The sequence below is a fragment of the Callithrix jacchus genome, chromosome 11, assembly GCF_049354715.1.
Source record: "Callithrix jacchus isolate 240 chromosome 11, calJac240_pri, whole genome shotgun sequence".
Lineage (NCBI taxonomy): Eukaryota > Metazoa > Chordata > Mammalia > Primates > Cebidae > Callithrix > Callithrix jacchus.
In genome coordinates, this window is record NC_133512.1 from 19814439 (window position 1) to 19836923 (window position 22485).

A 22485-nucleotide genomic window follows, 5' to 3' on the forward strand; every position below is an offset into this window, starting at 1 on the left:
ATAAAATGATTCCATTTCTCAACAAATTGCCCTTTGAAGGGCAGAGGGTGGGCCATAGAATTTTGAATTTGGGAGAGACTAAAATGTATTCAGACTGTTTACTCTTTGATAACTTTTTTCCTCTGGGGTTGAACATAGGTTATTAGATTAATTTCTATTCTGTACACTCATGAGTCTTCAAACAACACTGAATTTGACCCAGTTTAATCACAGCTTTTTGGCACAAAGCTTTGAAACAAAGAACATTGAGTATGGAATATTGTTTGATTATTTGACCATAGTATTTTTCTCACATCTAGTTAATCTATTTAATTGACTTGTCTCTTTTTCTTTTTCAGAACTGTAAGGCTTAGTATACTATAAAATAATTAAAGAACATTTAAAAATTATTTGAAAATTGTTGACTTATGACCATAAGTCTTAAAAAAGGGTATTTTAAAGAAAAAAAAAAGCCTTAAAAAGGGTATTTTAAAGCAAAATCACAAAGCAGAATAGCAAGATGTGGCAAGTCATACTTTTCTCTCTAAAAGTAGAAAAGAAAAGTTAGTCCACAGCCGCAGAGAAATCATTCTACTGCTCATCTAGGTTACCCAACTTAATCTCCTGTTGGGAAACCAAATGTGAGTTCAATTCTGAGAAGGATTTCAGACTGACACTTTCGTACAGGGCCTGGGGATTCCACTGAAATTGTTGTAAAAATACATAAGAGATAAACAAAATGGATTCCAAATGGTGAAAAGGAGTATGTGTAGAGGTGTGAGCCCACGTGCCTGCCTATAAATCTACTTTCAGGACTTCGACAGCTAAAGTTTAACCTTTCTCTCTCAGCTAGCTTGAAGCAAGAAATGTTATTTTTTTTTTCAGTGTTCCTAAATGCTCCTAGAAAAGATTGTGCCTTCCTTTGTTTTTGTCCTAAAATGCTGGTGGACTGCTGCAGAATATTCCTCCAACAGCAAAGTTACTTTATGTGCAGAATGCTAAGCCAGGGGTGCACGACGCAGACATACTGTGCTGCACACACAGGTCTTTCAAAAGGAGAGAAAGACAAAATTGTGATTTGGATTCTGTATCTCCTTTTGTCATTCTTTTCCAATTTTGAGTTTTGTAGCTTATGTGCTAAGTTCTGTTCAGTTAAATACATTTTCCTACCCAACGTAGGTTCACATTTATTTTCTCTCTACAGCTTACTGCAAAGTCAACTACAGTGAATATGGAATTATCTTGTCAGAAATTGTAACATTAAATTACTCTAGGGGAGCATGCAGGTGCAAAACATGTTGTTTTTCAATGCAAATTCTGGGATTCCAATCTAAACACAACCTCATTGCATATCTATCCTACAGACTAAAAATAAAGCAGATATATTTAAAAGTGTGTGTGTGTGTGTGTGTGTGTGTGTGTGTTTAAAGTTGACTCAAAGACATGCTTCTAGATAAGAATAGAAATTGCTAAAAATTTAAATGTCCTAGATCTTGATGATTTACCCTCTAACCCCTTCCCCAGAGTACATTTAATATCAGTAAAAATATGTGTTTTCTTAAATCAGGATATGAGATGATCAATTAAGTTCAACAATAAAAAAATATCATGATGGACAGTAGGCTACATTCTTGGAACACCGTAATTTCTTTTTTAGAGTTTCTCTGCCAGATAAAAGTTCTTTTTTTTTTTTTTTTTAATCATTCAGTCTCCGTAGAGACTGTCAAAAATTGCCAATGCCGACTATATTTCAAGTTGTCATGGCAGGGTATTGGGAAAAGTTTTCAATTAGCAATAATCGCGCCTCGGATAAACCTCATTGGCTACAATAATGCCACTGCACAAAGCTAAAACTTCGTATGCTTCTAAAATCTTTAAAAAATAATAAAAATATATTTATCCTCATGGTTGTAAATCTTGTTTTATTAAAAATATTGGGATATCTTACTGAGGACACTACATATTTACCTTTATGATATAAGAATACTCAATATGAATTATATAAAACCTGCCCTTAGAAACTTAAGATTTAGAAACATTCTAGTATTGTATCTATCTAGGAATAACTCCACATTGTAGAACAATATAGATACTTGATTGAGTTGGCAGGTATTTAATCCTGGGACAAACTGCAATGTCACTTGCTCTAAACAGAGACTTTAGCCTGAAGTTAAACGAGGAAACTTAAGGTAAGGATTTTTTTTTCCCCTCGTGGTATTTTCATACTTTTCCTAAAGGCACAGTGCAGGTAAAACAAGAGAGGAAGGTAGTTGACTTTTCACTGCTCTAAATGATGAATAGCAAATGGAAAGTAGAATTTCAGAAAGTGAATGCCATAGAAGTAAATGTTTAAATGTGGAGTGTGTATTTGTATATCTATATATATGGCTTTGGGAAAGGGATAAATATTTAATTGTAAGAGGGGGAAAGAAATATTACAATGAGGCCGGGCGTGGTGTCTCTCACCTGTAATCCCAGTACTTTGGGAGGCCGAGGTGGGTGGATCACCTGAGGTCAGGAATTTGAGACCAGCCTGGCTGACATGGTGAAACCCTGTCTCTAGTAAAAAAAAAAAATACAAAAATTATCCAGGTGTGGTGGTGGATACATGTAATCCCAGCTTATTGTGAGGCTGAAGCAGAATTTTTCAACCCAAAAGGCAGATTGTGCCACTGCACTTCAGCCTGGGTGACAGAGAGAGACTCCACCTTAAACAAAAACAAAAACAAAAAAAACCAGAAATATTACATTGAAAGTCTCTCCTGAGCTCCTAGGGCATGAGAATTTAATCAGAAGAATAAATAAACTAAAAACAATTCACAGCTATGATACAAGAATTACTTGCAACAAAAATAAAGTGAACAATAAATATAAGAACAAAAAACATTACTCAGAAGGTTGCATAAAGAAATAAAGCTATGGGCTGGGTGCGCTGGCTTACTCCTGTAATCCCAACACTGGAAGGCTGAGGTGGCTAGATCAGGAGGTCAAAAGATGGAGACAATCCTGGCCAACATGGTGAAACTTTGACTCTACTAAAAATACAAAACTTAGATGGTCGTGTTGGCAGGCACCTGTAGTCCCAGTTACTCAGGAGGCTGAGGAAGGAGAATCACTTTAATTTGGCAGACGAAGGTTGCAGTGACCTGAAATTGGGCCACTGCACTCTAGCCTGGTGACAAAGTGAGATTCCATCTCAATACATAAATAAATAAATAAATGAAAAAGAGAGAAATACAAGAGAAATGGGGAAAAGAATGAGAAGCTCTGACATGTATTTAATGAATCCTGTGAAAAATTAAGTAGAGAGAGACAACATTCAAAGAGGAAAAAAGGGTGAATATTTTCAAACTTGATAAATGGAATGATGATCAAGCTGAGGAAATAAGCCAAATGCCTAAACTGGATAAATAAGTGGAATTCTCAGGGAAAAGACAAAAGAACAGGAAAACAAAGAAAAAAAATCTTGTAAGTAAACAAAAAGACGAGATGAATGGCCTTCAAAAGTTAAACAAACAGCAGCATTAAAAGCAGATTAAACATACATCTCACCAGCAAGCAACCAAACAAATGCCAGAGGAATACCATCAAATCATTTAGAAAGAATGGCTAATTACTGAAGATTCTTCATCATCTGCTCACTAATTCTCTTTCATGAGGTAGGACAGATTAAAGGTAATATTCAGGTAAACAACTACTTAGAAATTTTTCTTCCAATAGACAAGTAACTGTTACTGAAAGAACTGTGAAATCTATACTTTAAAATGAAGAAATTTGCTTAAAGAAAGAAATAAAAAGAGGCTGCCAAAAGCAATGCTAAGCAAATAAATTAGAATATCTACAAAATTTCCCCCCGTTCTACCACAAAACTGTCTATGAAACCAGAAGGGAAGAAACAAATTGTCATTCAAAGGCTTTATGAATATCCCTTTTCTTAAGATGTACAAATAATAATCAAGACTAATAAAGTTAGGACTATTTGTTTTATTAAAAAACTGGCTTCCTTTATTAGCAACAATTACTTGAAATGCTTTCTAAATAAATGTCATTAATGTATCAATAAAGTATGTATGATGCCTGGGAAGAAAACTTAAAAATACATGAAGATACAAAAACATTTATAAGACATTTTAGAATTGAGTTTAATAAATATAGGATTGAGATTTTTTAAAAACTATATTTTGCACTTTAGGTTCTGGGGTACATGTGAAGAACATGCAGGATTGTTGAATAGGTATATACATGGCAATGTGGTTTGCTGCCTCCATCCCCATCACCTATATCTGGCATTTCTCCCCATGTTATCCATCCCCAACCCCTGCTTTCCTTCCCCTAGTCCACCCCAAAAGACCCCAGTGTGTGATGCTCCCCTCCCTGTGTCCATCTGTTCTCACTGTTCAACACCCGCCTGTGAGTAAGAACATTCAGTGTTTGATTTTCTGTTCTTGTGTCAGTTTGTTGAGAATGATGGTTTCCAGGTTCATCCATGTCCCTACAAAGGACACGAACTCATCATTTTAGATGGCTGCATAGTATTCCATAGTATATATGTGCCAAATTTTCCCTGTGCAGTCTATCATCAATTGGCATGTGGGTTGGTTCCAGGACTTTGCTATTGTAAACAGTGCCACAATGAACATACCTGTGCATGTGTCTTTATAATAGAACGATTTATAATCCTTTGGATATATACCCGGTAATGGGATTGCTGGGTCATGTGGAATTTCTATTTCTAGGTCCTTGAGGAATCACCACACTGTCTTCCACAATGGTTGAACTAATTTACACTCCCACCAATAGTGTAAAAGTGTTCCTATTTCTCCACATCCTCTCCAGCATCTGTTGTCTCCAGATTTTTTAATGATCACCATTCTAGCTGGCATGAGATCGTATCTTAATGTAGTTTTGATTTGCATTTCTCTGATGACCAGTGATTATGATCATTTTTTCATATGTTTGTTGGCCTCATATATGTCTTCTTTTGAAAAGTGTCTGTTCATATCCTTTGCCCACTTTTGAATGGGTTTATTTGTTTTTTTCTCATAAATCTGTTTTAGTTCTTTGTAGATTCTGGATATTAGCCCTTTGTCAGATGGGTAGATTGCAAAATTTTTTCCCATTCTGTTGGTTGCTGGTTCACTCAAATGACTGTTTCTTTTGCTGGGCAGAAGCTCTGGAGTTTAATTAGTTCCCAGTTGTCTATTTTGGCTTTTGTTGCCAATGCTTTTGGTGTTTCAGTCATGAAGTCCTTGCCTACTCCTATGTCCTGAAGGACTGAATTTTTTGAAAAGTGAATTGAAGTACCTTACTCATTTATGGGAACATTAAAAGGGTGATTCCTACAAACCAGTCTATAAAACAATCTAATACTGGAGGAAAAAAAACTAAAACTTGACTAGATGATATAAAAATTGATATTCAACTAAAAAAGGTCATTTAAAAACAGAACTAGGAAACTTGTAAAGAATTATAAATATTCCTCAATGTCAAATTTGGCTCTAGTGCTATACTCCCTATAATTGTTATTGAAAAAATAATAGAAAAATACACAAATTGAACATGAAATAGAGTAGTAAACTGATTAATAGATGATACTAGGTTAACTGGATAACCTTAAGTAAAAAATAGCAAATTGTATCTGAAATATCTATATGTAAAATAAAATATAGGACTGGATGTGGAGGCTCACACCTGTAATCTCAGCACTTTAGGAGGCTGACGTGGGGAGACCACCTGACATCAGGGGTTCAAGACCAGCCTGGCCAACATGATGAAAGCCCATCTCCACTAAAAATACAAAAATTAGCAGGGTGTGGTGGTGGACACTTGTAATCCCAGGTACTCAGGGTGAAGCACAGGCATCAGAATCGCTTGAACACAGGAGGTGGAGATTGCAGTGAGCCCAGATCAAGCCATTGCACCACTCCTGGGAGACAAGAGCAAAACTCCATCTCCAAAAATAAAAATAAAAAACACAAAGATTAATTAAACCCTAATGCAAATTAGAAAATTGTAAAACTTTTAGATCAAATATGTGATACATATGAGGAAGATAATTGTATAAAATTATAAAATATCTACAATAATAAGGAAATGAATGTGTTTGAACATAATTTATATGAAAAGTTGTTTTGTTCTATCAAAGACACCATAAACAAAATTTATTAGAAAAAAAGTGTAAGTTGTTTCAAAATAATAATTTGATAACAAAGCCTCAGAGGTAAGAATATATGTTATATAGGTTACTATATATCATATTTATATGTTATTGCTTTAAGATATCTTTGTTTTTTTAAATACACATGTATTTCCTATAAAGCAACAATGAAGAAAAATGGGGGGAAATGTGAACAAATAATTCAGAGATCAGAAATATCAAATTTTCAATATGTCAGGGAATGGTTGATAATACATATAATTAATGAATGTAAATTAAACCAGAAAATCATATGAACAAAAAATAGCATAAAATCTGGCAATAATAAGTGTTTATGAAGACAATGGCAAGTAAAAACTCTCATACACTATATTTGAGAATATAAATTGACACATCTACTTTGGTGAAAACTTTTCCTTATCAAGGAGGTTGAAAAACACACATACTCAACCATAAAGAAATTTTCCCACTAAATACATACAGTATGGAAACATTCATACTCATGATAAGGACATACAGGTAAGACTTCAGTGCAGTATAAACATAGCACATTGTAAACACATTGTAAAAACCCCCTTAAAAAGAGGATGTAGCTGTAATCTGTCAAAAAGTATATAATGTAAAGCTCTAAGAAAATTATGTGAACCTCATTTCTATCTATCAATAATAATAAATATGAAGAAAATAATACATTGGGCAGCCACCCCTCACTGAGAGATTTCAAAATATTACATTTATGTGAAGATTTTTAGCACTCAGCAAAATCACTAAATATTTTTTATGAATGTGTGGGGTATGTTTGTGTATGTGTGTATGTGTGTGTGTGTGTATGTATAAATGAAAGGGGAAGATTTGTACCCAGTCTCAGTAAAATGATTACAAAAATGAGGAAAGGTGGTAGAGGAATGGGTTTAGTGAGGGTACAAAGGATTCACTAACATCAGTGGTACTGCAACGTTTTATAACATCTTAACATTACTTTATAAAAATATAAGGAATCATTACAGAAGAACGTTAACATTTCTAAATATATTCTATATATTTAAAATATGTCATAAAAGTTTTATATACACTAACACATATAAGTTGCTTTTTCCACTTCAGTTTATGTATTACTTTCTTGCTTTAATATTTATTGTAAATTTGTTATATATATTTATTCAGAATTTTATTTTGAACTTATGTCTCTTCTAAATTTGGCAAAATAGTACATTCTTTTTGAAAATTATGGTGATGTTTAATTGTTATTCTATTACTTGATAACAATAAGAAATTGGAAACACCCTCTTTTGTTATCAACATGCACCCCTCCCATAAATTTACTTATTCATGTGGAAAAAACATTTGAGAACCACCAGTGAAAAGCATGCTAATAACAGCCATGGGAAAGTACAATAGTCAGGGCTACTAACAGGGAGTGTTGGGGGAAAACTGGAAAATTAAAGTTCATACATTTTTAATGCCATCATTTGGTATATGAAATATGAATATTGACAATTAACCACAGGGAAAAAACAAACTAATGTTTAGGTTTTCTATTGAATTGTACATGTCAAGTGTTACTGACTTTCATAAATTTCTTACCCCATACTTGCAATATTTAACGTGACTGTATTTCATATGTGAAGACGAAAATCAACTCACAACTCCTGGCAAAAGTCTACTTCTTTATTTTTTTTTAATTTAATTCTTCTTCATCTAACTTAGAATATTACTGTTTTGCGTCCTATTGTTTCTATAACATACTTTTTTTGATACTCAGTGTCCTGTTACTTCCAATATTACGAGGATTTCATTCATTTCTTGTTTAATTGTTTCTCCTCCTACTTTTCTTGCTTTTCATCCTCTTTTTCCTCTTCTTCCTTCTCTTTCTTCTTTATTGATAAATGATGATAAATTAGATGGATACATAAACAGATGATAGATAGATAGATGATAGATAGATCTGTAAATATAATCACTTCTTTCAATGTTAGAGACATTACCCGCCCCAACAAAACCATCTAAATGTTCATCTACTTTCTCTGCGTTACCTAAGTATCAGGCCATATTACAAACTAAACTTGCCAGGTTATTTCAGATTTACCAGCACAGGAGTTGTCTTTGAACAAGCAGGATCAAAAATGGAAACAAATAGTGGTATATAATTCTGCATAGTAAAATTCAAAGAGAACGGAAACCATTTAACCAATAGTCAAAAGCAAAAAATGGTATCATAAACAAAGCAGAGGTAAGTCATTAGTTGCCAGTGTTCCCAGATGTAGCTCTCTGCCCCAAATATTTAGACTTTATGCATATTCTGGTTTACAATAGTGAGAAAATATGTTTAACTGTCTGGTTTTGCCCTTTAGCCCACAGTAAAGTACTACTGCAAATAAGACCCTAATTTAACTTATAACTTGAAAACTTGGTGGAACTATTTCTTTTTTCTTTCAGTGTGAAAGACAGTAAGGTACCAAAAACACCCAGAGACTCTCCGCTTTTACGGTTAACTTTTGCTCACTGTGGAGCAGCATCTAGACTTGCTGTGCTGACCGGATCACCTATATAGACAGACGGGGTTCAACCATTTGATCTGTGATGGCTCTGCCTGAGTGCAGGTTGGACACACATTTCTGACATTCGGAAATTTAGGATGACAATGCGGGGCTTACCAATGTGAGAACGATCCTAATGTCTGTGGCCTGTGTGTAGAAGGCGAGAGCTCTTTATACACAACTAGACCACAGGATTCACCGCAGACAGAGCCTTCATGTGATCAACATGGACAAGGAGAAAGTCGTAGCTTCCAAACCAGGCTTTCCCATTTTACCAGTTTCAATGCAATTGATTATGCCTCCTCATCACATAATTCACAGTGTACAGAAGGTAAAAGAGCAGCATTTAGAAGTTACCAAGGAAGCAAAATACAACATCAGTGAAAAGGCATCATCACAGGCTAAGATTTTTAAGGATTATGTGAGATATATGCATGGACTATTCAGTAGGGACCTGGGTCACAGTATGTGAAACAACTCACTGAGTCAGACTGGTGTCTCAGAAAAAAATGAATCCTTGTCTCGCTTAACATTTAAATCCTCTGCAATTATTTCAAAGGAGGACAGCTCTTGCATGTATTTGGGGGATATTCTAATTCTCTCAGTCCATTGGTTTTGGCTACTTTACTTAAATTCCCATTCTGTGAGCACCTCAGAGAGAGCTACGTCAGCAATGGAGTCTCTGCCAATTTTGCTTTTCTTGACCCTGGAGTTCTCCACTCTTCTCATCATACCCTTGTCTGTCTTGGATTGCTTTCATTGTCTGCTTTTTCGGTACAATCTATTTGATGGCCACATTTGGTTAGGAAAGCCATAACTAGTCTACTTATCTGTTTCTCTACAAATTAAAAGCAGATGTGGGCTTTTTCTGATTCTTCTCAAATGTATTCATCTCTTAAAACAATGTCAATAAATACCTACTTTCTCAGCTTCCCACTTAGTTTGAGATGTGTTCCAGATAGTTCATTGTTTGATGAAATGTTATTTAATTGAAATAACTGGATTAGATTTTGGATCTCTACTTTCAACTTTAGCTTCCAGCACGGTATCATCTAGTGGCATGTGTGACTCAAGTGTATCGAACAGGGTTCCCAAAATTGATATCTTTACAAATTGTAAAGGAAATCAGTGATATCCCGTCTTTCTTTGCCAATCTTTACCAATGCTATAAAACTAAAGACTAGTAAGCAAGACACTTGATGGATAAAAGTGGACCCAGCATGTGCAGCAAGCGGGGAGGACACTTGCTCTTATGGTTTGGGGTGGCTGTGGCAGTAGTATAAGATGATGTTGCCTTAGGGGATACTTAGAATACCAGTCAGCTTCGACGTGGCCTATGAAGGCTGGCAAGATGGATGAAGCTACCAAGGTTTCTATGGAAATTACAGGTTAGGTGGGCATTTTATTTATTTATTTATTTATTTTTTAGACAGAGAGAGAGAGAAAGAGAGAAAGGGAGATAAAGAAAGGGAGAGAGAAGGTCCCACGCTATTATGGTGGGAGGGGAATCCAGAGAGGGAAATCTATTCAGGTAGGAGCAGCTAAAGTGTGTTTTTTTGGGGGGGTGGGTATTTATATAGAGGCTACCACACATACAGAGTAGACTGGAAGCTCTTGCTACAGAGATTTTTGCCATTTATTGTATTGTATAAATCTGTAACTTTTCATTTTCTTATTTGATAATGTTTTTTATTTTGCAATAAACTATTTCAGTGAAAATAAATCAAATAAAAAGAAAACGATTAAAAGTTGAGTTCCAAATTTCCATTTACTACAGATATTTTCCAATAAAAGTAATATTTCCACAAAGACTGTTAATATATACAATCAGCCAGAAAAGAAATCTGTACAAGAATCTTTAGTATCTACTGAATATCAGAAATTATTTTGTCTGTAATAATAACGAACTAACCTGAGCAACTGCAGAGGGTGCTTTTACACACCACTACGAAGAATGACATTTTACTTAGATCAAATATTTTTCCAAAATAATTTTACTCATTTTAACATGTTTAACAAAAATATAGGTGAGGTGAGTCTTTTGTTGTTGTTGTTAAGGGAGTTACACTCTTGTTGCCCAGACTGGAGTGCAATGGTGCAATCTCGGCTCACCGCAACCTCTACCTCCCGAGTTCAAGCAATTCTCCTGCCTCAGCCTCCTGAGTAGCAGGGACTACATTCATTCGCCACCATGCCCAGCTAATTTTTGAAGTTTTAGTAGAGATAGGGTTTCACCATATTGACCAGGATGGTGTCAATCGCTTGACCTCATGATTCGCCTGTCTCGGCCTCCCAAAGTGCTGGGATTACAGGCGTGAGCCACTGCACCCAAGGTAAGCCTTGTAATGCACAGGTACTATTAGCAAACAAAAACTCCAAGAACAATAAGTGTTACCTCTTTTACACTAATTCCAATTGATGTTTCAGATAGAAAATCAGTGAAGTAATTTCCAACAGTAATGGGTTCCACTTTTCACCAATAGAAGAAAGATTCACTCTATAAAACATAAAATATCTGATGTTATACTGAATGTTTCCATAAATTCAGTCACAAGTTAAAGGTAAAATTAGTTTTTTTGTAGTGGCACTATGAATACAAATTTTCATGTGGTATAGATTTATAATAATTTTAAGAAAACTATGGAGGAGAAATGCACTTTGAATTTGTTAGGGTGCACATAGTTAATTAACAGATACTGTGTTGTTTCATCAGATCAGGACCAAAATATTCATTTCTTCTGGCAGTACTGGCTACCAATGGCTTGTAGCTGAGTTCTTTCCAAAAAATGTATCTGGCCAAAGGTAACTGCCTCAGCCAAAGTTAGGACATCCTTGCTGGAAGCAGCTGAACTCTAATAACTGATATCTGTTGGAATAAAAAGTCCCAATCCCTTTGTCTCAAGAGGACAAGTAATAAGGGTTATCACACTTTTAAAATCCCACATGCAACTGGCTGAGGCTTCTGTTGTAACTACATCAAAGCCCTACTTCCACTTCTAACAAAATCTGCTCTCTTTATTTATCGATATTTTTAGCAAAATTCTCAGTAAACATCAGCACTCAAATGTCTCTATGGGTATCTGTTTTCGGCAATTCAGACTTTATAGTAAAAGTGATTTTATGAAATAAATTCTTACATGGAATACTGGAGCTGTATCACAAACTAGGTAATTCACAGTGAGAATCCCATTACTGGTGGGAGCAGACAGCCCTTGGCATGTTGCAGAAGTTCACTGTGGTGAATTCATATGGAATGAAGGTGGAGGGAAATGCACTCATATCTCATGCATTTCAAAGGTTCTGGGTTGTAGTGATTATAAGGACTATTAAACTGGTATTTCTTTGGGGCATAGAAATATGTGAAGAAACAACTATGAAAAGCTGAGGCTGATTAATCACAAACTAAAAAATAAATGTGAGCCAGTGAGTTTTTAAGAGGATATAAAAATCTTTCCACAACATTCAGAAAAAATAAAGAAGAAACCCAGGAGGTAATTTAATGTTTGTGATGCTCTAGAGAAGTCAGAATTCTCAAAACCAGATGGTCTGCTATACTACTGTCAGGATGATGACTGGGAGGCAGTGGAACACTGAAACTTGTGATAGAAATATCTGGAATGATACACTTGAAAAATCCTGAATCTTCAGATTCTGCTGAACTCTCTGGACCTGAGGGAGCCATCTACTCTTCCCTGTCAATGGCTAGTGCAGTTTCCTTGACTTAGAAGTAGATGGGCCCTGCTTTGTTACAACTCACAAGCCCTTGAGGTCTAACATTTCCATCCAACATGCAGAATAGTGACTAGTGTGAAGTCTGATTAGGTTTAGCAGACCTAGAACATCACTCCAGGACCATATTCTGCAGAAACTTCAGGACATATCCAATAGGTATTGGCAGGAGAAGGAGATGTAATTTTGAGATTGTATTTTAAGAGAGCAGTATCAAGTGGGAATAAAAACATTAAGTTGGAGAGTTTAGGGAGTGATAACAGCAAGATGACAAAATAGCAGGTCCCAAATTCCTCCCATGCACACAAACAAAAATATTTAGCAATTATCCATGGATAAAAAATAGCTCTGAGGGAGCTCCAAAGTATAATTAAGATGCTGCAGCAGCTCAGCGAAGCACAATAAAACAAAAATGGCTGTGTATAAAAGGGCGAGAAGCATTTTATCTGCATGGCTTCATTCCCCAGGCTGGCAAAACTCAGTGCCAGAAAGAATCCCCTGGCCACAGATTTCCTTATTGGGCGAAAGGGGAGGAGAAAGACAGCAGCAAAATTTGCTACCAAGAATTATAGCAGCCTTTGCTGCCACCACAAACCCACACAGTCTTTGCCACCAGTGATGCCTGCAGTCTTTGCCAACACAAATTCAAGCAGCCGGAGCTTCCCAGAGCCCATGCTGCAGCACTTCCTTGGAGCCAGAGCTACCATGCATCCACCAGGTTCAATATCAACATACCTCCTTGGACAAGGAATTTTTCACATTTATGCATTTTGAATCAGCCACCATCATGCATCTGGGAACCAGCATCTCTGCACATTACCAGACTCCGTGCCACTATACACACCAGACAGCCTGTGCCCTGACACCCACTCATCAGTAAAGGTCTTTTCCTTCCAACCCCAAACTAAAGTTTGGAAGAGGTGATTGCTTCTTCAGATGTATAGAGAGTAATAGAAGGTTACAAGAAATACAAAGCAATAGAGAAATGGTGCAATTGAAAGGCCAAAATAAACTTCCAGCAACTGACCTCAAAGGAATAGAGATATGTAAATTTCCTAATAAATAATTGAATATAATTATTCTTAAGATGCTTATGAGATACAAGAAAGCTCAAACAGACAAATCATTTGGAAATCAGGAAAACAATAAATGAACAAGTGAAGTTCAACAAAGAAACAGATATCATTAAAAAGTTCTGAAGCTAAAGAACACAATGACTGAAATAAAAAATGCAATAGAATTTTAACATCATACTTGATCAAGAAGAAAGAACCAGTCAACCTGAAGACAAATTATTTGAAATTATCTAGAGGATAAAAAAATGAGAAAAATTAAAAAAGAGTAAAGAACACTCATAATATTTACAGGACACCATTGAGCAAACTGATCTACAAATTATGGGACTCACAGAAGAAGTAGAAAGAGTGAAAGGTAAAGAATGCTTATTTAAAGATGACACATTGCATATAGTGTACACTGCTCGGGTGATAGGTGCACTGATATTTCAGAAATCACCACTAAATAACTTATTCATGTAACAAACATCACCTGTTCTTTAAAAACCTATTGAAATAAAATAAGGGAAAAAATGAAAAAAATGAAGATATAATGATGGAAAACCTCCTAGATCTTGGGAAGAAAAAAGACATCCAAATTTAAGAAGTCCAAAGATTCCCAGTTAGTTTGGACATACACAGGTCTACACTGAGATACATTATAATATGTTGCCTCACCTTTTTTGGAAAAAAAAAGTAAGAAAAAGAACATTTTAAAAATAGCTATTTAAAAAAGCTACCAACATAATAACATTGTCTTGCATATGCATCAGTAACTTTAAAAGTCATGTAACTTTTATTGTAACCATTAAACTTAACATGAATATCTTTCCTTCATCTTGTCTTCACAGTAGTGGCACTAATTTTCTCTCCTTTTATCTGGCCTTGACCTAGTGCCCTTGCTATGTTAGTCCATTCTTGCACTACTATAAAGAAATACCTGAGAGTATTTATAAGAAAAAGAATTTTAATTGGCTCATGATTCTTTAGGCTGTACAAGAGGCATGCTATGCTCAGCTTCTGAGGAGGCAACAGAAAATTGACAATCATGGAAGAGTGTGAAGGAAGTAGGCACATCTGCAAGACCAGAGCAGGAGCAAGAGAGAAAAAGGGTAAGTGCCACACACTTTCAAACAACCAGACCTAATGAGAACTCTATCTCAAACACAGCACCAAAGGTACAGTGCTAAACCATTCATGAAGGATTCACCCCCATGATCCTATCATTCCACCCCAAACTCTGCATTCAACACTGAGTATTGTAATTTAACATGAGATTTGGGTAGGGACACAGATCCAAACCTTATAGTTCTGTACCTGGCCCCTCTAAAATCTCATGTACGCACATTGCAAAATACAATCATCCTTTCTCAACAGTTTCCAAAGTCTTAACTCATACTAGCATTAACTCATAAGTCCGAAGTCCAAGGTCTCATCTGACACAAGGCTAGTCCCTATAAGCCAGTAAAGTTAAAAAAAAAGTTAGTTCCTCCCAGGATACAATGGGAGTATAGGCATTTAGCAAATACTCCCACTCCAAAAAGGAGATACTGGCCAAAAGAAAGGGGGTACAGGCCCCATGTACATCAGAAACCCAGTAGGGTAGTTGTTATATCTTAGAACTTCACAATAATCTCCTTTGACTTAATGTCTCATGTCCAGGGCACACTGGTTCAAAAAGTGGGGCTCCCAAGGCCTTGGACAGCTCTTCTCCTGTGGCTTTGCAGGGGTCAGCCCCCATGGTTACTTTCATGGGCTAATGTTGAGTGCCTATGGCTTTTCCAGGGGCAGGGGGTAAGCTGCCAGTGATTCCACCATTCAAGAGTCTGGGGAACAGTGATCCTCTTCTCATGGCTCCACTAGGTGGTACCCCAGTGGGGATTCTGTATGCAGGCTCCAGCCCATATTTTCCTTCAGCACTGCCTTAGTGGAGGTTTTCCAAGAGGGCTCCATTCCTGCAGCAGGTTTCTTTCTAGACATTGAATCTTTTCCAATATCCTCTGAAATCTAGGTAGAGGCTCCCAAGCCTCAACTATTTTACACTGTGCTTCCACAGCCTTAACACCATATAGAAACTGCCAAGGATTACAGTTTGTACTTTCTGAAGCAGTGACCCACCTGGGCCTCTTGGAGCCATGGCTAGAGCTGGAGCAGCCAGGATGTGAGGCAAAGTTCTCCAAGGCTGTGCAGGGCAGCAGGACTCTGGGCCCTTCTTATGAAATCATTCTTCCCACCTAGCCCTGAAAACTTATAATGGGAGAGGCTGCCACAAAGGTCTCTGAAATGCCTTTGAGGCAGTTGGCTCCTTTTTACATATGCACATATCTGCAGCCTGCTTTAATTCCTCACCTGAAAATTGGCTTTTCTTTTTTCTTTTTTTGAGACAGAGTCTTGCTCTGTCTCCCAGGCTGAAATGTAATTGTGCAATCTCAGCTCACTGCAACCTCCGCTTCCTGTGTTCAAGCAATTCTCTTGCTTCAGCCTCCTGAGTAGCTGTGTTTACAGGTATGCACCACAACACCTGGCTAATTTTTTTTTGTATCTTTAGTAGAGACGGGGTTTCACCATGTTGGCCAGGCTGGTCTTGAACTACTGACCTCATGATTTGCCCATCTCAGCCTACCAAAGTACTGGGAATAAAGGCATGAGCCACCAACCCCAGGCAGGTTTTCTTTTCTACTACATAGCAAGGCTGCAAAATTTTCAAATGTTATGCTCCACTTCTCTTTTAAATATAAGCTTTACTTTTATATCACTTCTTTACTCACATGTATGAGCATAAGTTGTTAGAAGCAGCCAGGTCAAATCTTGAAAGCTTTGTCCTTTAGACATTTCTTCTAACAGATACCCTAAGTCATCATTCTGAAGTTCAAAGTTTCACAGATCCTTAGGACAGAGGCACAATGCCTCCAACCTCTTTATTTATGCATAGTAAGAGTGACCTTTACTCCAGTTCCCACTTAGTTCCTCATCTCCATCTAAGACCTCCTCCGCTTGGTCTTCTCTGTCCATGTTACTATCAGCATTTTAGTCATAACAATTCAGCAAGTCTCTAGGACGTTCCAAATTTTCCCTATTTTCATGTCTTTTTCCTAGCCCTCCACATTCTTCCAATATCTGGCTGTTACCCAATTCCAAAGCTGCTTCCACATTTTCAAGTATCTTTCTAGCAATACCCTACTCCTTGGTACAAACTTTTAGTATATTCCACTCTTGCCCTTCTATTAAGAAATATCTGATACTCTGTAATTTATAAAGAAAAGAGGTTTAATAGGCTGATAATTCTGTAGGTTGTACAGGAAGCGTGGCAGCATCTGCTTTACCTCTGAGGAGGCCTCAGGAAGCCTACAATCAATGTGGAAGGTGAAGTGGGGAGCTGGTACATCTTACGTTGCCAGAGCAGGAGGAAGATAAGGAGATGTGGGATACCACACACTTATAAATAACCAGATCTTGTGAGAACTCTATCATGACGACAACAACAAAGGGATGGCACTAAACCATTTGTGAAGAATCCACCCCCATGATCCAATCACCTTCCACCAGGCCCCTCCTCCAGTATGGGGGATTACAATTGAACATGAGATTTGGGTGGGGACATAGATACAAACTATATCACTTGCTAAATTGATATAGATTATACTTATGTGTTAAGAAAACTAGGGCAACTCTATATATGATCTCATAAAGTTTTCTACTGCAAAATTTCTATCACTCCATCTTGCTTTGTTACTTTCAATCATTAGGGAGAAGACCTGTGACAAGAGGGTAGCTTCTGTGTTTTCTTGATCCAATGATTCTTGCTTCCTTGATGATTTTGTTAAGTTAATTATTTTCTTTGAGAATAAATTGGTCTTCCTAATATTCATATTAACTACTTTTTCAGACATATCCAATTTTCTCTATTTAAAGCACAACAAAACAAAATAGGAAATACCACTCTTTCTTTACCCAAGACATTTTCTCAGTTTGTCATTTGCTTTGTCATCTAGTTTTGTCTTTTGTTTTTGTATTTTTACTATCTAACGTCTATCCATCTACTACTTATATTAGAAATTAATTTTAGCATACTCATTTACTTTTTATCCAACTCCTCAAATATCTGATTTATTTCTGTTTAGGATGCTCTGCACACTGTCAAACTAAATATTCATAATTTTCAGTTTTCATGATTTTCCTAATCTAAATAATAACAATTTCTATTGCTTTCTCCACTGCCTTATGAAATCTTCTCCACCAACTCCTTCCACAGCTCACTATAGCCTTGATATCATCAGCTGGATATATTCTCTTCTATGTACTCACAAAGAAATCTATTTTTGTCATTAATTCATAGGCTTATAATTAAATCTTCATCTTTATAGCTTTTATAGTTTTCCCGATCAGTGGCACATTTTCTATTCCCTGCTTAAATTTATAACCAGATAGCCTACAATTTCCTTAACTCATTGTGTCTGCAAAATAAAGTCCTTACATGACTTGCATAGCCATCTCTTCCTTCTCATTTCTCTAATTCTGTTAACACTGAAGTTTTCTTGGCTCATTCTTCCTATTTTTATACACCTACTTATGTATTAAACCATGTTGGATTTTGCATCTTGAATTCCTACTTCCCATCCACTCTTCAAGGGTTACCTGCTTCTCACCTGGATTTCTGTTATATGGGGTATTGTTACACACAAAGAGATTTTTCTTATAGGATAGTAACAAATAGACTTGTGATAGCAGTAGCTTTGCATATTAAACAGATATTTTGTTCCTTGAGTAACAATAATGGGAGGTAGGTGATGTCTTTGAAAGAAAATCAAATAAAAACCATAAATAAATATATAAATAAATGGATCTATTGCTGAAATATTTCTGGGGATGTAATAAAATTATTCATTTTATATAAAACTATAATAAAGAGACAGATATACCAGTACTCTTATAGTGGATCTGGAAATAATTATAGATATCACAGGATTAGGAGAAATCAAACATATCATTGCACAATAATTATGAGAAGCTTCACAAAGAAAGCAGCTAAGGCTATATGGTGAAACTGGTTGTGAAATGTTAATTTTGATTTCTTATGGTTTGTGGGTTTGATGGCAAGTAAGGTATTTTGTTCTAAGAACATTAAATATTTGGCAAAGAAATGGATTCTTGGTTGGCTTTTATATTTTATGTAGACTATATTTGGAATAGGAGTAATGAGGAAGTAGAAGTTAAGGAGTAAACAGACTCACAGGCAGCCCATAACTTGAACTCTCTTCTTCTCTCCAGCTCATTTCCTAGAGGTTTTTGGTTGCTTAACCAAGGACAAAACCAGCAAGGCATGACTGTGGCTTTTATTGGAAATGAAATGAAGTGCAGAAGACACTGGCAGGACCTCTTACAAACACCTACCATTTCAGAGAAGAAGAGCTGGGGATGAGCATGGGATGGATGGAAAATAGGATGACTCTATTCAATATGTTTGAGCCTTATGCTGAGCATCAGAAGTTAATGGAAGCTGCCCCACACAGATTCTGCCAATGAGACCCAAGTATTTGCCTTAGTCTACTTGTGTACTATAACAACATGTGCTAAGCTGGGTAGCTTATAAACAACAGAAATTTATTTCTTATAATCCTAGAGTCTGGAATGTCGAGGATCAGTGAGGTTCTGGTGAATGCCCACTTCCTTCATATATGGATGTCTTCTCATTCTGACCTCACATGGTAAGGGACCAGCCTGCTCTCCAGGGTCTCTTATAAGGGAACTGACCTCAATCATAACTTTCAATGGCCTTAGCTCTTACTATAATCACCTTAGGGATTAGGATTTCAACATATGAATGCTAGGTGGACACAAACATTCAGACCATAGCAGTATTGGAGAACACTATAGACAGAATAACACAGCATAATTCAGAGTACTGTAATTTAGTCATTTATGAGGCTTTGAGACTGTTAATTGTCATGACTCCCTTTGAGAAAATTTGGCTGTAGGAATCAAAAGCATAAAATACATTTATACTTATTGACTTGGCAATATAACTTATCAAAATTGATCCTGATGAAAAATCTATGTCAAAATTATATCAAGGATATGTATCATCATTTATCATAGTACACTGTAAGGCTACATAAATATCTAACAAGAGAAGCCAGGCTATGCAAAATGATACATCCACACACTAGCATATGAAACAGCACTAAATTTAGCTCTCAAATAATTTTTAGATATTTTGAAGAATACCTCATTTCATAATGTCAAATGATGCGGGAACCAGATTTATCTACAAGTTCAAAGTTGTATATATGGGTGTGAAGAGAATGAGAGAGAGGGAGAGGTGAGAAAATACTTTAGAGTATTAGTGATCATTTTTATGTAGTAAAAGGAACTCAGGGTTTTTGTTATTTTAATTCTAAAATAAATTATGTTGCATTTTCCCCAAACTTCCTTTATGATAACTGATGTACTTTATCATTGTCCTCATGCAGTTTTTACTATTTTTATGGCATTTTAGTCTATATTAATTTATTTTCTTGTTTTTCCAATGCTCTGGTTTTGTATGTAAGTAGGGTTGAATTATTTCTCTTATTTGAGATTTGTTTTAAATTTTTTAGAATTAAAATAACTTATCAGACCTTTAGAAGAAAGGAAAAGAATGAACAAAGCAGCAATATGAAAAATTACTCAAGCAGAAATTCAGATATGTTAGTAAAGTAGAAAAGAGAATCAATATTTATAATGTAAAAACTTTTAAATAATATATATATTATGAAAGAAAAAAGTATAATCAAATATATATGTAAAGAGTCCTTTTAAAACTGAATTTAGAAATTGGCTTTAAAAACTAGGAAATATTTTCAGGCAAACAATAAAAAAGATTCATATGTATATTTTTAATTTCAAGGATAAAAAAGGGGCTCCTGGAAAATTTTTTCAAACAAATTTATATCAGATTTGCTATGAAATTGTCCCCCATCCAACGTCAGGTGAATATGAATCGACATTTATAGAATGAGCAGGCAGAAAATGTCTTCTTATTTTCTAAAGTATTTCAACTTTTTTACATACAAAAGTGAGATATAAACATTTTACCCTTGGTGAAAGTTATCTTACCTGTTCTGGATCTTTCATTTCAACAGAGACTGTGACTGAAATTGACTGAGGACAATCAGCCTCATAGATACCTACCTGAATTTGACATATGTCTCTCTCATTTGCTCATTCATTCAGTCCGTAAATATTCATCAAACCCCGGCTGTGTGTATGGCACTATTTTAAGTACTGGGAATAGAAAAGGGTATAAGATGGACGTATCCATGACCTACTGCTCCTTTTCTTCTAGTAGGGAGAATAAGAAGTTAAAAATAAGTAAGTAAATGGTTGAATAATTTTATAAATATTTAGGGCATGTCAAAAGCTTATATTTTATACTAGATCAAGATAATTTCAAATCACTCTTATAATATCTAAATAGCATAGGGTTGCTAGTTGAGGCTTTAAATTTGGATTCCTGGTGTATTTGAGCTGCCGCTAATGATTACTAGCCATGTAACCGTGGGCAGGTAATTTAATCTTTTTTGCGTTTCACAGATGAAAGTAAACAATTCAAGGGTTTGTTTAAAAAATTAAACCAGATACTATAAGTGAAGTGCTTAAGCCCATCCAAGAATATAATAGTGTTCATAAATCCTGTTATTATTATTTAAAGGAATCTCTAAAATGTCACAAGATAACACATAATAATAACATGAAAATTAGAAAATAGATTTTCAATCTTGTCTAAAACATGTAAAGCAACATTTTATTTTCTCACTTGTTTCCTTTACATCTTAGTCTAAATGTAAAAGAAATTATTTGATATTGGAAAGGCCATGAATATGTGGGCGGGTGGCAGCAGCTGTTTTGTCTCCAGCATGATCTAATGCATGGCATATAATTTAGTTCACTTACTCTGACATGAATAAAAGCCTGGCATCTTGAAATATCATTCCTATGTGATTCGTATGCTCCAAAGAAAATGAAATCAAGGTCAAAAAATATCATTCTCATACATCTTGAATCACAGTTTTTCCTATTTATTATAAACATCGGGCTAGAAAATGCTACCAATCACAAAAACCCAGAAAAGAAATAAAGTCTAATGTAAATTACAAATGATAGGGTGTGATTCCATAGTCGAAATCGAGTAAAGAGTGGTGGAGAGCGTTGAAAGATTCATCACCAAGTGTCAAACAAGATTACACAGATGGCAGGGAGGATCCATCACACAAAGGTATAAGAACAGGAAGCAGCTTGATGACAGAGTCTTCATAATTTGTGTTTATGGTCTTCTGAGTTCTAAAGAAAGTTAAGAATGGTGATGAATTTTTTAACTATAAAGGATTTCGAGGAGACATCTCCTTGGTTTGTTCACAAGTGAGGCATAGGAGCTCATGCATGATCTTCTAGAATACAAAACAGAATGTCCAAGGTGTAACTGGCTTAAAGATATGACATTTCTGCTCTGGGGGGAAATAATATTGGGTTTGTAGGGACGGATAAGGATGGGGAGAATCCTAGTGGACTGTGTGTATAAGAGATTCTGGGGGAGGAAAACAGGGGCTCTCAAGCATGACACTGCAAGGAAATTATAATAAAATGTTGTGCTCAGGGATATAATGTTAGATATAATTCACACTTGAATGTGAGTATCAGCTAACATACTGTGCCATGTAAAATGTTGTAAAAATGACTCAACCTCTTCAAGGTTACACATAGTTGATTAGGAACAATAATACTGCTTCATAGACCTTTGAAGAATAAATGAGTTGATGTATCATAGCCTCAGAGTATAATGAGTCTCATATAGCAAGCTCTACATAAGATGTAGTTTCCATTACTGTTGTTGTTGTTGTTGTTATTATTATTATTATTATTATTATTATATAAATGGATGTGGTGGAAGCACCACGGCCAGCTTGCCTCCTTCCTAGCAGTTAATGGGCTGGTCCTATAAACTGGAAGCAACATATTCAGTCCTGAATATAGACATTTCTCCAAATATTTA

The 22485-nt window shown here is 35.8% G+C and overlaps 1 long non-coding RNA gene and 1 other non-coding gene across 2 annotated transcripts in view; one reads left to right on the forward strand and one right to left on the reverse strand.

The window, feature by feature from the left end:
• Positions 1-19893, forward strand: part of LOC118143625 (uncharacterized) — a 70607-nt gene extending 50714 nt beyond the window's left edge. Inside the window, exons 3-4 of the long non-coding RNA XR_004727866.3 lie at positions 14448-14569; positions 18726-19893. This is a non-coding gene — a long non-coding RNA (uncharacterized LOC118143625). The remainder of the gene's footprint in view (positions 1-14447; positions 14570-18725) is intronic.
• Positions 1688-1828, reverse strand: LOC118144058 (U4 spliceosomal RNA). Its single transcript, XR_004728507.2, has one exon. It is a non-coding gene; the product is annotated as a U4 spliceosomal RNA (small nuclear RNA).
• Positions 19894-22485: the final 2592 nt, after the last annotated feature.